Source organism: Sciurus vulgaris (genome assembly GCF_902686455.1).
Source record: "Sciurus vulgaris genome assembly, chromosome: 6".
In the NCBI taxonomy this organism is placed as follows: Eukaryota; Metazoa; Chordata; class Mammalia; order Rodentia; family Sciuridae; genus Sciurus; species Sciurus vulgaris.
Window position 1 is genome coordinate 145,675,907 of NC_136466.1, and position 13,938 is coordinate 145,689,844.

The window sequence follows — 13,938 nt, forward strand, 5'->3', positions numbered from 1 at the left end:
TTAATCTTTTGGCCTGACTTTACTAAAAAGTATTTATGGAACAGGTTAATTGGAGCCACCACATCCATGACTATAAGCCAGTCATTTAAATGATGTAGGTAGAGTTAGCTCATGATAGAGTATAGCAAACTCATTTTCCAGATCCATTGACATACTAGCATCTGGGACCTCAGCTGTGATTGAAGATATCCTTCAGGAATAGAATACATCACACTTCACCACTATTTACAGAAGAGGAGGAAGAATAAAACAAAGATAGAAGATGAGCACCATCCAAGCCAATGGCAGGTGTCCAACTCCAGTGCATGTTGCAAGAAGTCAATAAATCTGAAGTGCATTGAAATGATATAGTTCATTCGTCAATGGATCAATGCTGTTTTAAGAGTTCTCTTTATACAGCAGGTGTGTTCAAATATTTCAGTTGAGTTCCTCATGATTACAGATTCATGTTGTACGTAGATTTTGACTGAAAACCAGTGAGTTAACAGGGTCTATGTTGAGGGTGTGACTACTAATCCTGACCAGAACGAATCAAAAGATTATGTAACATTTATTTCCTTCTTTTGTTCCCTTAGCAGAAGTCTTCATAACAATTCATATTTCATGGTATAATGTTAGTGAAATCAATCTTAGGTTGCTCAAAACTTTACGATTGATTTTTTTCTGTGTCAATTATGATCATAGTCTACTCGCCTGGCACCTGCTGACAGTCAATTATACAAAGTTTGCAAAAGATATGTAGTTAACTTTTTCCTTTCTGTACCTTTTCCAGTGAAATATGTTTTTCCTTTACTACTCACACCTCCCTCTTAAGTCATAGAGGACATTGGTTGGAATTGAGTTTACTTCTTGGGTGGTAAATACTTTTTCCAGTGAATAGACTTTGCAATCCTATTCTCTATTCATGTTTTCTTTTCTTTCTCTCTCTCTTTTTTTTTTTTTTTTTTTTTTTTTGCCTCAACCTCACCCTTTTAATGAAATTGTTTCTAGCATTTTTTTTTTTTTTTGTCTCTATTTCCCTAACTCTGTCCTTAATCTTTTATCCTGGACCAACCGAAGATGCTATGGCTATTCTGATCTTCATACCTGATTCCCTGGGCCTGCCATTCATTCTTCCATTTACTTAACAGATATGATTGAGTATTTCCTATTAGGATCAATTCTTAATGAATCCACAGTTGCATGCCAATAGGCCTCAATGTTAACAACATTAGATGTTAGGACAAGTAAACCCAAGAAGCATCAACAATCTTGTCTGATTACTGTGTATCTTCGATTTTTGCCAATGTACCTACAGTGGTTTTCAGTTTCCCCACATAAATAAAAATATGCAGATGAAATACAACTAATAAAAAAGACCTTAATACCTCTGAATCATGTGACCTTGAATGTACTTGGGTAGCACTAATAATGACTGACATTTTTATTGCATTTACTGGAAGCCAGTAAGTATTACAAGTACGTTGCTTTAACCTTCATAACAACCCCATGAAAGAGGAACTAGTGATTAATACTGCTTTTAAGATGTATTTTAAGATGTATGTAAAGAAAAAGGAAAAAAAAAAAAGGACTAAAGATTTAAGAAACTTTCCAACTTTAACCAGCAGGAGATGAATCTGCAATTTGGCCCCCAACTAACCTGGTTCCAGTGGTGTTTCTGTAGACACTAGACTATTGCATATATGTGAGAGTGAGGGAAGGCTTTCTATGCAAAAAAGGTTTCTATGGCATTTCTTCGCATCACATGGACTTGACAGGGTTATATCTTGTTCAGTGTTCCATGTTCAGCATCAAACATGAATGAATGGATTAGTAAATTTGAATGAATGAATGAGCAATTAAAACTGCAGTTATTATATATGGACCATAGTTTACAAATTTCTGGAAAATGTAATTTTATATCATTGAACAATATCAAACCCAGTATTTGAGAAATTATGCTCTATATTCCCTACCTACCCTAAAACTGCAACTGAAATTTCTTTTATTCCTTTTTATATGCACTGTCAGGCTCAAAGTCCATGTATTCTGGTGATCATATCCATATGATGTCTAATTAGATGCCTCAAAACCCAGCATGGTCCAGATTTAATTTCTAATCTTCTCTCTTTCCTCCCTCAAATGGCCTGTCTTGTGGCCTGTTCACAGAGTATGGCATCATTATTATCCATCTTGTTGTGTAGGCCTGGAAGTTGGACTTTTCCCCTCATTTTTTCTTCTTGCTTCCTAACATGGAGATATGAGAAAACTCCTGGTCTATATACAATAACTGCAGCTTTAATTGCTTATTCATTCCTTCATGCAAAGATTTGCATGGAAATTGAAACTTCACTGGTCTTTGTCTCTCTGCCTGCATTTTTACTAAGTACCTACTCTTAACTCTAGAAGCCTAGATATAGTTTGGGTTTTAAGTTTCCCCAAAGATCTTTGTGCTGCAGGCTAGGTCCCAGCTTGCACTATTGGAAAGTGGTGGGGACATTAAGAGGTAGAGCCTAGCGGGAGGTGGTCTTTAGGTCACTGGGGGCATTGTGGGGACCCAGTCTCTTCCTTTCTCTTGCTTTGCTTCCTGGCTGTGTGGTGAGTTGTTTTTCTCCTCCATATGCTCCTACCAGGGTGTGCTGCTTTGTTGCTGGCCCAAAAGCAAGAGGGTCTACCAATCACAGATTGAAACCTTCAAAACTAGAGCCAAAATTAACTTTTTTGTAAATTTGTGGAGAAACAACTCAAGGAGGCAATTTTGGGATACTCCATGTTTTCATCAGCTTTTTCGATACTGTGACTAAATGATCTGATCAGCACAATTATAGAGGGGGAAAGGTTTATTTGAGGTTTATTTGTTTCATAGGAGGCCAGCTCCATTCCTTGGAGTTCGAGGTGAAGCAGAAGATCATGGTGGAAGAGTGTGGCAGAAGGAAGTGGCTTGCATCATCAGGAAACAGAGAGAGAGAGAGAGAGAGAGAGAGACTCCACTCTCCAGATACAAAATATGTATCCCAAAGCCACGCCCCAGTTCCAGTCTCCTCCAGACACACCCCACCACTTCAATTAATCCCAGTGGGGATTAATTCACTGATTGGGTTAAGACTTTTATAACCCAATCATTTCTCCTCTGAACCTTCTTCCATTGCCTCACATGTGAGTTTTTGGGGGACACCTCACATCCAAACCATAACACTCCAGTAGTTAGCTGTGGTTCCCAATCATTCAGGACAAAAAAAGCACTGAAAAAATTCAAATATGAAAATTCAATCTAAGGAAAGAAGAAGAGAAAGGAGATAGGCTCAGACATAATCTCAAAACCCCAAATTACTTCTACATATTAGTGATTCTAATTATTAAAATAATGCTGCCTGCTTTCTAGTTTTTAATTATTCTTTAAAAACTCAGGTGCATAATAACAAAAAAAGAGCACGTTAAATTTGGAACTGATTTTCCCAAATTAGGGCACCTTGCTTTTCCAGTACTTCATGTAGATGTGAAAGTTATGGAAATAATGAAAAAATCCTGAACCTGTAATTATGCTTTTCATCTTAACATTTTAACTCCGATTTTGCTTTGAAAAAGTTCTTGATCCATTTCTTCCCCATTCACGTCATCCCATACCACAATTTGTATGGGAACAGACAAGAATATAGAACATAGGGTAACTTAGGATGAACATAAAAATAGCACATTAAGTGGCCTGTGACAAGTCTTTAGGGGGGATTTGTTTTTATTCATGTAAGTGGCACTTTTATGTGACGAGGCCTGTGGATCAGTAATCATCACAGTTTTTATGCTGTAGATAGAGGGGTGATATTTCTACTGGCTCTTTCTGTCTCAGTCTGTTCAAAATGCTATATCAAAACTAGGGAGACTGCAAGTACTGTGTGCTGGGATGATAAAATCAGAGGCATTTTTGTGGAAATTCTCCCAAACTGTCATTTCCCTTTATTTATGCACAACTTACAATAGTCAAAAGAAGAGAAGACCAGCTTGTCCGAAGGCAGGCAATACATGAGAGAAGTCATGAGCAAGAGAACATGGAAGGGAGCAGCCTAGCCCCCGCCCCATCAGTTCTACTAACTGCGATTTTTCTGCAGTGTCCACTCCGGTCAAGACTTCATTTTCTTGCTCGTCCCTGCCTCTCCATCACGGCATTCCAAGACAATCACTCCCATAGTTTACCTCATTGCGATTTAATGACTTGATGTCTCCTCCTCCCCCTTCTTTGTATTTTCTTACGTGATAAAGTGCTAACCTGTGCTAAAGTGCTAATGCAGAGAGACCGGGTTCTTGTCTATTTCCAAACCAGTCCTGCTCCTTCTCGCCCTCCAGGGATATATGTCCTCTCTGTTATCTCCTATGCTGCATAAGCCCGAGGGTGACACTATGGTATAAATTTCTTCCAGAAAAAAATAAAAGAGTGTGATTGGCCCCTGGCATACCATTGGGGTGATGGATAGGGTTTCAGTTCAGTTCAAGCCTCACTATAAGGAGCCAACCATGTATTATGACTGCCAAAAAATACAAATAAAAGCTAATGCAATGCACAAAATTTCCCTCAGCATTCTCATTAAAGAGTTTGCCTACAAACAAAGCTAATGATAGTTATTATACAGATTAAATTAAGTTTATCAAATTATTCAAATAAATTAATAAAAATTACACCATGGTGAAAATTTCTAAGCAAAGAGAAAAATGCAAGCTTTATCAATTGCCAGTCCTGCTGAGTTTCAGTGTGGCACTGCTAGCAGTTGAGGAGTTTTTACAGACTGCACTAGCCTCCAAATTAAAGAAGACCTTGTATTAACCATACTGTGGATAATGCTTTACCATTTTCAGAGCCTGTTCAGCACATTTCCCTGATAATAACTGTGATGGGAAAAGTAACTCCTCATTTTATACATGCAGAATCTGAGTCTCCACATGGTTTAATGCTAGGTAATCAGCTTCAGATGACTGGTTTATTGCCCTGTTCCAGATTGATTGTGTTCCCCTTAACTTCATACCCTGAAGTCTTAATCCCCAATGGACTGCTTTTGGAGGTGGGGCTTTTGGGAAGTAATTTGGGTTAGGCGAGTTCAGGAAGGTGAAGGTTCTTGATGGGATTACTGTCTGTATAAGAGTCACCTGGGAGCTTGCTCTTCCCAACCCCACCCCCAGAGTATACAAAGTATATAAGGTCATGTGACCTTATACCAAGATGGTGGGAGGCCTGCAAGCCACCAGAAGAGATCTTAGAAGGAAATCTGCCTTACAGGTATCTTGATCTAGGACTTCCCAGCCTCAGAATTGAAAGAAACATATTTATGTAGTTTAAGTACCCAGTTTGGGGCACATCCTATGGCATTCTGAGCTGATTAATACACTCTTTCATCTGGCTAAGCCATTTAGTTACTAATTTTCTAGGTGCCCTTGTGATATGAAGTACTAACCAAGACCTGTGGTGCTTTAATTTCACAGTTCTTCTATACTTTTATTCTTTCATGCAGGAAAAAATAATCATCAGTACTTGTTTTGTGCCAAGAAAAGTGCTAGATGCCAGAAATATAACAATGAACTAACCATATTCAAGTTACTCATATTTTGATAGGGGAATGACTTGCATAAGAAGATAATTATAATATAATTTGATAAATGCTATAATAAAAGTATTAAACAGAGCTTTGAAAGCACTAAAGAGCTCATTTAGCTTGGAGGAACTCAGGAAATGCTTCACAAGGGAGGTAACATGGATGACTGTTTTAAGTGATTACACGTGATGCTTGGAACCTGTCCACCCAGATTTACTCAGGAGAATGGAGCAGCGGAAGGAAGGCAGGCATTTACCTAAGCAGGCAGCTGTGGTTCTTGGGCTGTGTGCCCAGTGTTGTGGTGGACATCAACTTAGCACTTCCAGCCACACTGGATCCCCAGGGAGTTGCTGTTGAACCCAAATTCTTGAATTTTGACCCAGGCCTGACCTACCAGAACAGGCTTTCTGGGCACAGCACTGTGGATTAAGCAGGTTTAATAAGAACCCTCCAGTGATTTTGGCACACACTGAAGTTAGAATAGCAATGCACTGAGGATACAGAAGGAAAAGGCTGTCTTTTCCCTGTGTTTCAGCATGGATGAATCCTGACATCAGTTTTCTTACACATTCTTTTATGTTCCTTTATCCTCCAATTTTCTTATTGCAGTAACTAAATTTCTTCATAGTTCTACTTTCAAAGCATCTATGAAGTTAATGCTGCTCTGAAGTTAATACTGCTCTGTCAGTAAAATGGCTTCTTTTTTTCTTTCCCCCTTAATTAATAAACAGAGCATCATCTGTTTTGTCAAGCTGGTATCGTTCCATTCTGCTTGTACCTATAAGATCTTACAGTGGTTCATAAGAAGCCAGGCTCAATAGCTCAAGGTCTGTGCAAAATCACCATGAAAGAGAGATGTCTCTTCCTATAGCATCCTTATTTTCTGCTCTCAAAATCCCTCCCTGAATTTCAACCACTTTACAGGCATCAATTAATGATGGTTAATTTGTTCCAAAAATAATGAACATATAATTAAGATTAGGATACTCTGAGGGCTTCCTCTTGCTTTGAGGCCAATTCTTCCTTCTGCTTGGAAGTATGTCATTTAACCTTTTTACCTCTGTGCTTCTATAATTGGGGAGAATCAAACTTACCTGCTCTGAAATTTCTGAAGATTCAGCAGTGATGTTAATCAAATGTTTAGCACATGAAAAGTGCCAAATAACAGCTATCTGATGTGCTGGGCAAAAGCTCTCTTTGGAACATCTGTAGTACTTGACCCTTTCTGTGATTCTCTTTTCTTGACAAATTATGTCATATTGCCTCAATGCACATGACAGAGCAACGAGATATAATGTAAATAATTAAAGCCAAAATAACTTACCAACTACTTATATAAAATCGAAACAATACTCAGCAATGGTGTGCCACCATGGTATTTGATGAAATTTGAATAGAGGTATTTAAATGGAAAAGGTTGAAAAATAATGAAATAGCACTGAAGGATACCGGGAACTTTACTTCTTTACTTTTAAAGAGTTCTATGTCCTGTGTGACAAAGCAAAAGAACCTGGTCTATGATCTTAGCTACCTTCAGGATTATCTAAGAATCTGGGAGTTATCCTTGATTCTTTTGCCTCCCTCACAAGCCTTTAGATTCTACCAATACCATTGAACCTTTCTCTTTCCCTAGTTCCATTTCTACTCTTCTCTATTATGCCAGATTCTCTGTTATCTGTTTTAGTTGTTCCTGAACTTGCCCACATTTGCTTTTTATATCCCTTCCAACATATTCTTCACATAGTATCCACGGCAATTCTTTAAACAAAAGTAAATCAAACCTCATCTATATTTTACCTCATGCTTGTAATCCTTAATCCCAGGAGATTAAGATTGGGAGGCTGAATGGTGTTCTATTGTACATAGAACCATACATACCATCTTGAATTGGATTTACGGAATCCTGGCTGTATGGCCTGTGCTCACTCACTGCTTCAGCTTCCTTTTGAGCCACTTCTTTTTTTCTCACTATTGTACTTTGTAGCTCTTAGAAAAACCATATTGTCTACCCACATTTAAATGAACACAATTCATCAGACATGGGCTGGTGGAATCAGAGATAAAAATGAGAAGATATACAAGTTCATTAGGTTTTCATTGCTGTGACCCAAATACTTGCTATAAATGAGTTAGAAGATGAAAGACTTATTTTGGCTTATGGTTTAAAGGTGTCAGTTCCTGGTCAGCTGTCGGCATTCCTCTGGGCATGAGGCGAGACAGAAAATCATGGAGGGAGGGGTGTTGTGGAAAAATACTTCTCAGCCCATGGCAGCTAGGAAAGAGAGTGGGAGAGGGAGAGAGAGGGGGAAATAGGGAAGGAGAGAGAGAAACAGAGAAGGGGAATTGGAGACAGAGGAAAGATCACAGTGACTTACTTCCTCCAATGATGTCCCACCTCCAGGTAATCCATTCCTCAGTGAATGGATTAATTCGCCCATGAGACCAGAGCTCTCATGATCTAATAACTTTCCCAAAGCTCCACTTCTGAACAGGTGTTTTTGGAGACATTCCAGATTCATACCATAGCAATATATTTTCTGACAATAAGAAAATTTGAGACAGATTTTCACAGTATTTGGATAGAGGTCTGAACCTATGTTGTTTATTTGACTCTTGAGGGACACCCAGATCTCAGATAACCAACATACACCAATAACTGGAATATCTGAGCCCTGTACTTATTCTTCACTTTGCTTTCCCTCACCACTACTTTGGAAATATGACATATACTCAGCAATGATAAATATTTCCAAAGGGTGAGAAGAATTTCTAGAATAATATTCCATTTATAGAACAATTCCATAGAGGAGGGTTTAGAAGACTGTACAAGAGTCTGTGCTGTTGTGGTGGCAAAAAAGTTTATTTTATAGTTAACTTTAAGACCTAATCTATAAACTTAGGGAAAGTTCTCCAGTTATCTGGCACTAAATTTGTATCTTGTAAGCCCTCTAATTAATTGAACTATGAGAACATTTCCTTGCATATCCTGGATTATTAATGTACTGTCAAACACTAGCCTATATTTCTCTTTTTTTTTTATTTGTTGATTCTTCTAGTTATACATGACAATAAAATCCATCTTGATAAAATTATACAACCATGGGATATATCTTATTTTTATTTTGAATTAACTGGGAATTATTTGTCTTTGTGCTGGACATTGAGTTAGGCATCTTCCCAACTGTTTACAAATTCAGCAAAGGGTGCCGTCATTAAGTAATTATGGAGGCTGAAGGTAGGTAAAAAAATTTGCTCAAAACTTTCTATCTTGAGAGACTAGATTATTCATGAAGTAGTTATTTGAAATTATGTGATGGCAGCAAGTCTGACCATGGCACATAGGTGATGGAATCTAAGAGCAAATATAGTGATGTCATGTTGGAGGTTAGAAGGGAGGAGAGGAGATGAGGGAGAGATACAGGGGCAAAGTGGTGGTTCTGGGAATCACCACGAACACCATTAGGAAACCTAAGAGGAGATGACTATCTTCCACCTTTTTTGCAACCAGCTTTTTTGGGGTAAAAATGACCAAAAATACACACATATATAGATATATTTGTCTATATCTATTACCTAAAAAGTTACTCTGTGTGTGTGTGTGTGTGAATACTTAAGACTATACTTAAGCTTCTATGCTTATAATTTTCAAATACAGAATACATGCTTACTAACTATGGTCTCTATGTTGTAATTGAGGGCTCTGAAACAGAATCATTTTATAATTGGAACCTTTTCATTTCCTCCTCCTCCAATTCTTTTTAACTAATTTGGTAACTCTGCTTTCTGTGTGTATGAGTTCAACTTCTGTTGGTGTTGTTATTAAGACTCCACATACAGGTGAGATCCTGTGTCTGTCTAATTTCACTTGGCATACTGTCTTCTGGGTTAATCCAGAAATGTTGTTTCAAATGGCAAGATTTCCTTCTTTTTATGGCTTAGTAATATTTCATTGTATGTATACAAATCACACTTTCCTTATCTATTCATCTGTTTATGAGTACTTAAGTTGTTTCCATATCTTGGCTATTGTGACTAATGGTGCAATGAACATAGAAGAGCAAATATCTTTTTGAGAGAGGGATTTTCTTTTCTTTGTTAGGATAGGTTCAGACCTCTATCCAAATACTGTGAAAATCTGTCTCAAATTTTCTTATTGTCAGAAAATATATTGCTATGGTATGAATCTGGAATGTCTCCAAAAACACCTGTTCAGAAGTGGAGCTTTGGGAAAGTTATTATTACTGGATAATAATACTAGAAGTGGGATTCCTGGGTAATAATGTAATTCTGTTCTTAATTTTTTGAGAGAGGTCCATATTGCTTACTATTGTGGCTGCATTAATTTTCACTCTCTCCAATAGTGTACAAAGATTCTCTTTTTTCCACTCTCTTATCGACACTTGCTATCACTTGTATTTTTGATAATAGACATCCTATTGGATGTGAAGTGGTATTTCATTGTGATTTCAATTTGTAGTTCTAAGATAGTGATGTTGTACATCTTTTTATATACTTGTTGGCCCCTTGTATGTCTTCTTAAGAAAAATGTCTGCTTAAGTCCTTGCTCATTTTTTGGGGGTGGGGTGGGGGAACTGGGAATTGAACTCAGGAGCACTCAATCACTGAGCCACAACCCCAGCTCTTTTTTGTAGTTTTTTTAGAGACATAGTCTCACTGAATTGCTTAGGACCTCACTAAGTTTCTGAGGCTGACTTTGAACTCATAATCCTCCTGCCTTAGCCTCCTGAGCTGCTGGGATTACAGGCATGCACCACTGCACCTGGCTCCTTGCTCATTTTTAAATAGGTTATTTACTTTTCTATTTGCTTTTGAATTATATGAGTTCCAGACACATTTTGAATATTAACACATTGTTATATAATTTAAAAATATTTTTTAACATTCCTTAGGTTGTCATTTTACTTTGTAATTGTGTCCTCTGCTGAGCAAAATCTTTTTAGTACAACTTGTTTATTTTTGTTTTGTTGCCTGTGCTTTTGCTGTCAGATTCTAAAAATCGTTGTCCAAACCACTGCTATCAAAGTTCCTTGCCCCCCCCGCCCATCTTTTTCTAGGAATTTTACAATTTCTGTTCTTATGGTTAAGTCTTTAATTGATTGAGTTAATTTTTTTTATATGATGTTAAGTAAGGTTAAATATCCTTCTCTTTCATGTAGATATCCAGATTTCCCAACACTATTTCTTGAAGTGTTACACATTACTGTTGACTTCATCAGAAGTTAGTTAACTGTATATTGGTGGGTTTATTTCTGGTGACTTGATTCTCTTTCATTGGACTATGCATCTGCTTTTATGCCAGTACCATACTGTTTTAGTTTTTATAGCTTTGTAATACAGTTTGAAATCAGGAATTGTGATGCCTCCAGCTTTAAAAAATTGCTTTGGTTATTCAGTTCTGTTATGGTTTAGATATTAGTACCCTCCTATCCTGCCAAAGCTCATGTGTGAGATAATGCAAGAACATTCAGAGGTGAAGTGATTGGATTATGAGAACCTTGACCCAATCAGTGAATAAATCCCCTGATGAGGATTAACTGAGTGGTAACTATAGGTAGATAGGATGTGATTGGAGGACCTTGGGGACATGCCTTTGGGGGTATATATTTTGCATCTGGCAAGTGGAGTTTCTTTCTGCTTTCTGATCATCATGTGAGCTGGTTCCCTTTACCACACTTTTTCACTATGATATTCTGCCCCACCTCAAGCCCTGAGGAATGGAGCTGGCTGTCTATGGACTGAGACCTCTGAAACTGTGAAACTGTGAGCCCCCAAATAACCTTTCCCCCTCTAAAATTATTCTTGTCAGGTCTTTTAGTCACAGCAATGAAAAATCTGACTAAAATGGGTTCTTCTGTGCTTTCATACAAATTTTAGCATCGTTTTTCTATTTCAGTGAAAAATGTCATTGGAATTATGATTTCACTGAATCTGTATATGACTTTGAGTGCTAGGGACATTTAAATACTATTAATTCTTTTAATGCATAAACATGGATTAATTTTTCATTTATTTATGTCTAATTTTTTAAGAAATGTTATATGTTTAAATGTATAGAACTTTTCCTCATTGGTTAAATTTATTCCTAAGTATTTTATTCCTTTTAATATGCTTATGAATGGAATTGTTTTCTTGATTTTGTCTTTGGGTAGCTTGTTTTTGGCTTATGTAAATACAACTGATATAGATATTTATCCTGAAACTACATTGAACTCATTTATCATTTCTAAGGTGGTTTTTTTTGGGTGGAGGTGTGTGGAATCTGGAATTTTGTACATATAGCATCATGTCATTTACTTTTTCCTGTCTAATTTGGATGACTTTTATTCCTTTATCCTGTTTAATAAGGACAGACAGTATCCTGTTGAATAAAAGTGGTCAGAGTGGGAATCCTGGTCTTATAGAACTTTTCTACTTTGAGTGTGAAGCTAGTGTGAGCTTGTCATAAATGTTTTATCATGTTGAGAGTATTTCCTCTTATTTCTGTTTTTTTAGGTGTTTTGTTTTTTCTTACCAAGGAAGGTTGTTGAATTTTGTCAAATCCTTTTTCTGCATCTATTGAGATGATCATATGATCTGTTAATATGTTGTGTTGCATTGATTGTAGTATGTTAAACCATCCTTGCATACCAGACATAAGTCCTATTTGATTATGGTCTATGAACTGTTAAGTTTCTCTTGAACTGTTTGCTAATATCTTGAAGATTTTTACATATGTATTCATCAAGACATTGGCCTATAGCATTCTGTTGCTATAGTGTCTTTGCCTTGGGGTGGTGTGGTCTCATAAAATGAATTTGAAAGTTCTCTCTTCATTTGGAAGAAATTGAGAAAGTCTGATGTAAATTCTTCTTAAATTGCTTGGTAGAAATGTCCAATGAAGGCATCAGGTCCTCAACTTTTTTTTGTTGGGGCTGGAGTTTAGTTACTGATTCAATCTTTTTACTACTCACAGTTTTTTTCAGATTTTGTATTTCTTCCTGATTCATTCTTAACAGTTGTATGTTGCTAGGAATTTATTCATTTCTTCTAGGTGATCCTATTTATTGTCATGTAAATGTTCACAGTAGTCTCTTATGATCTTTGTCTTTCTGTGGTATCAGTTTTAATGCATCCTTTTTCATTATGATTAAATTTGTTTGCTTCTCTTTTTTACTCAGTTGGTTTAGCTAAAAGTTTGTTAGTGTTTTTCTCTCTTCAAAAAACCCAAAAAACCAACTCTTACTTTCAGTTCATTTATCTTTTTTTTTTAATTAGCTTTCTAGTCTCTATTTTATTTACTTCTGCTCCTATAATTTTTTTTAAAGAATTTTCTTCCTCTCCTTTTCTTTCCTTCCTTTGGGGATAGTCTGCTCTTTCTTTTTTGTTTTCTTGAGATGTGAAATACATAATTTACTTGAGAAATTTCTTTCAATGTAGGCCTTTGTTACTATAAATTTTCCTCTTAAAACTATTCTTCCTGCATCCAATAAGTTTTGATGTGTTGTATTTCATTTTGTCTCCAAATATTTTTTTAATTTCCTTTTTGCTTTCTTCATTGACCCATTGGTTGTTCAGAAGTTTTAATTTATACAAATTTGTGGATTTCCCAAATTTCCTTCTAATATTGATTTCTAGTGTCACACCATTGTGGTCAGAAAAGATTCCTGGTATTTCAATCTTCTTTTTTTAAGACTTGTTTTTTGACCTAACATTTCATCTATCCTGGGGAATGTTCTGTGTACATTTGAGAAGAATATACATTATGCTGCTCTTGGAGAGAATGCTATATATGTCTGTTAGGTCCTTTTATTCTAAAATGTAGTTCTAGTTTAGTGGATCTATGAAAGTGGAGTATTGATGTTCCCTACTAGTATTGAGTTGCTATGTCTCACTTCATATCTGTTAATATTTGCTTTATGTATTTAGATGCTTCTATGCTGGATGCATATATGTTTACAATTATGATGTCCTCAGGGCAAATTGACCCCTTTGATGATTTGACTATTATTAGACAGTGATCTTTTATGTTTCTTGTTACCAGTTTTTGATTGAAAATTCTATTTTGTCTGATGTAAGTATAATCACCTTGCTTGCTTTTAAGATATATTTTCCTGACCCTTTGCTTTCAAACTGTGTGTGACCTTAAAGTTAAAATAAGTCTATCGTAGATAGCATATTGTTGTATCTTTTAAAAAATTTTTTTCTGGTCAACCTGTACCTTTTGATTGGATAATTTCATTCATTTATACTAAAGGTAATTATTAATAGTAGATAGTTACTATTGTTTGAACTTACTATTGTTCAGAACTTTTGCTTCAATATACCCACTGCGCTCCTCTTGTTCCCTCTTTAAGTGCTCAGTTTTAAGATTGTATTCCTTCTC

The 13,938-nt window shown here is 36.4% G+C and overlaps 1 long non-coding RNA gene across 2 annotated transcripts in view; it reads left to right on the forward strand.

The window, feature by feature from the left end:
* The window catches only part of LOC306664554, a 320,843-nt gene that overhangs the window by 109,285 nt on the left and 197,620 nt on the right, over positions 1 to 13,938 (forward strand). The gene's annotated exons all lie outside the window — the stretch shown is intronic.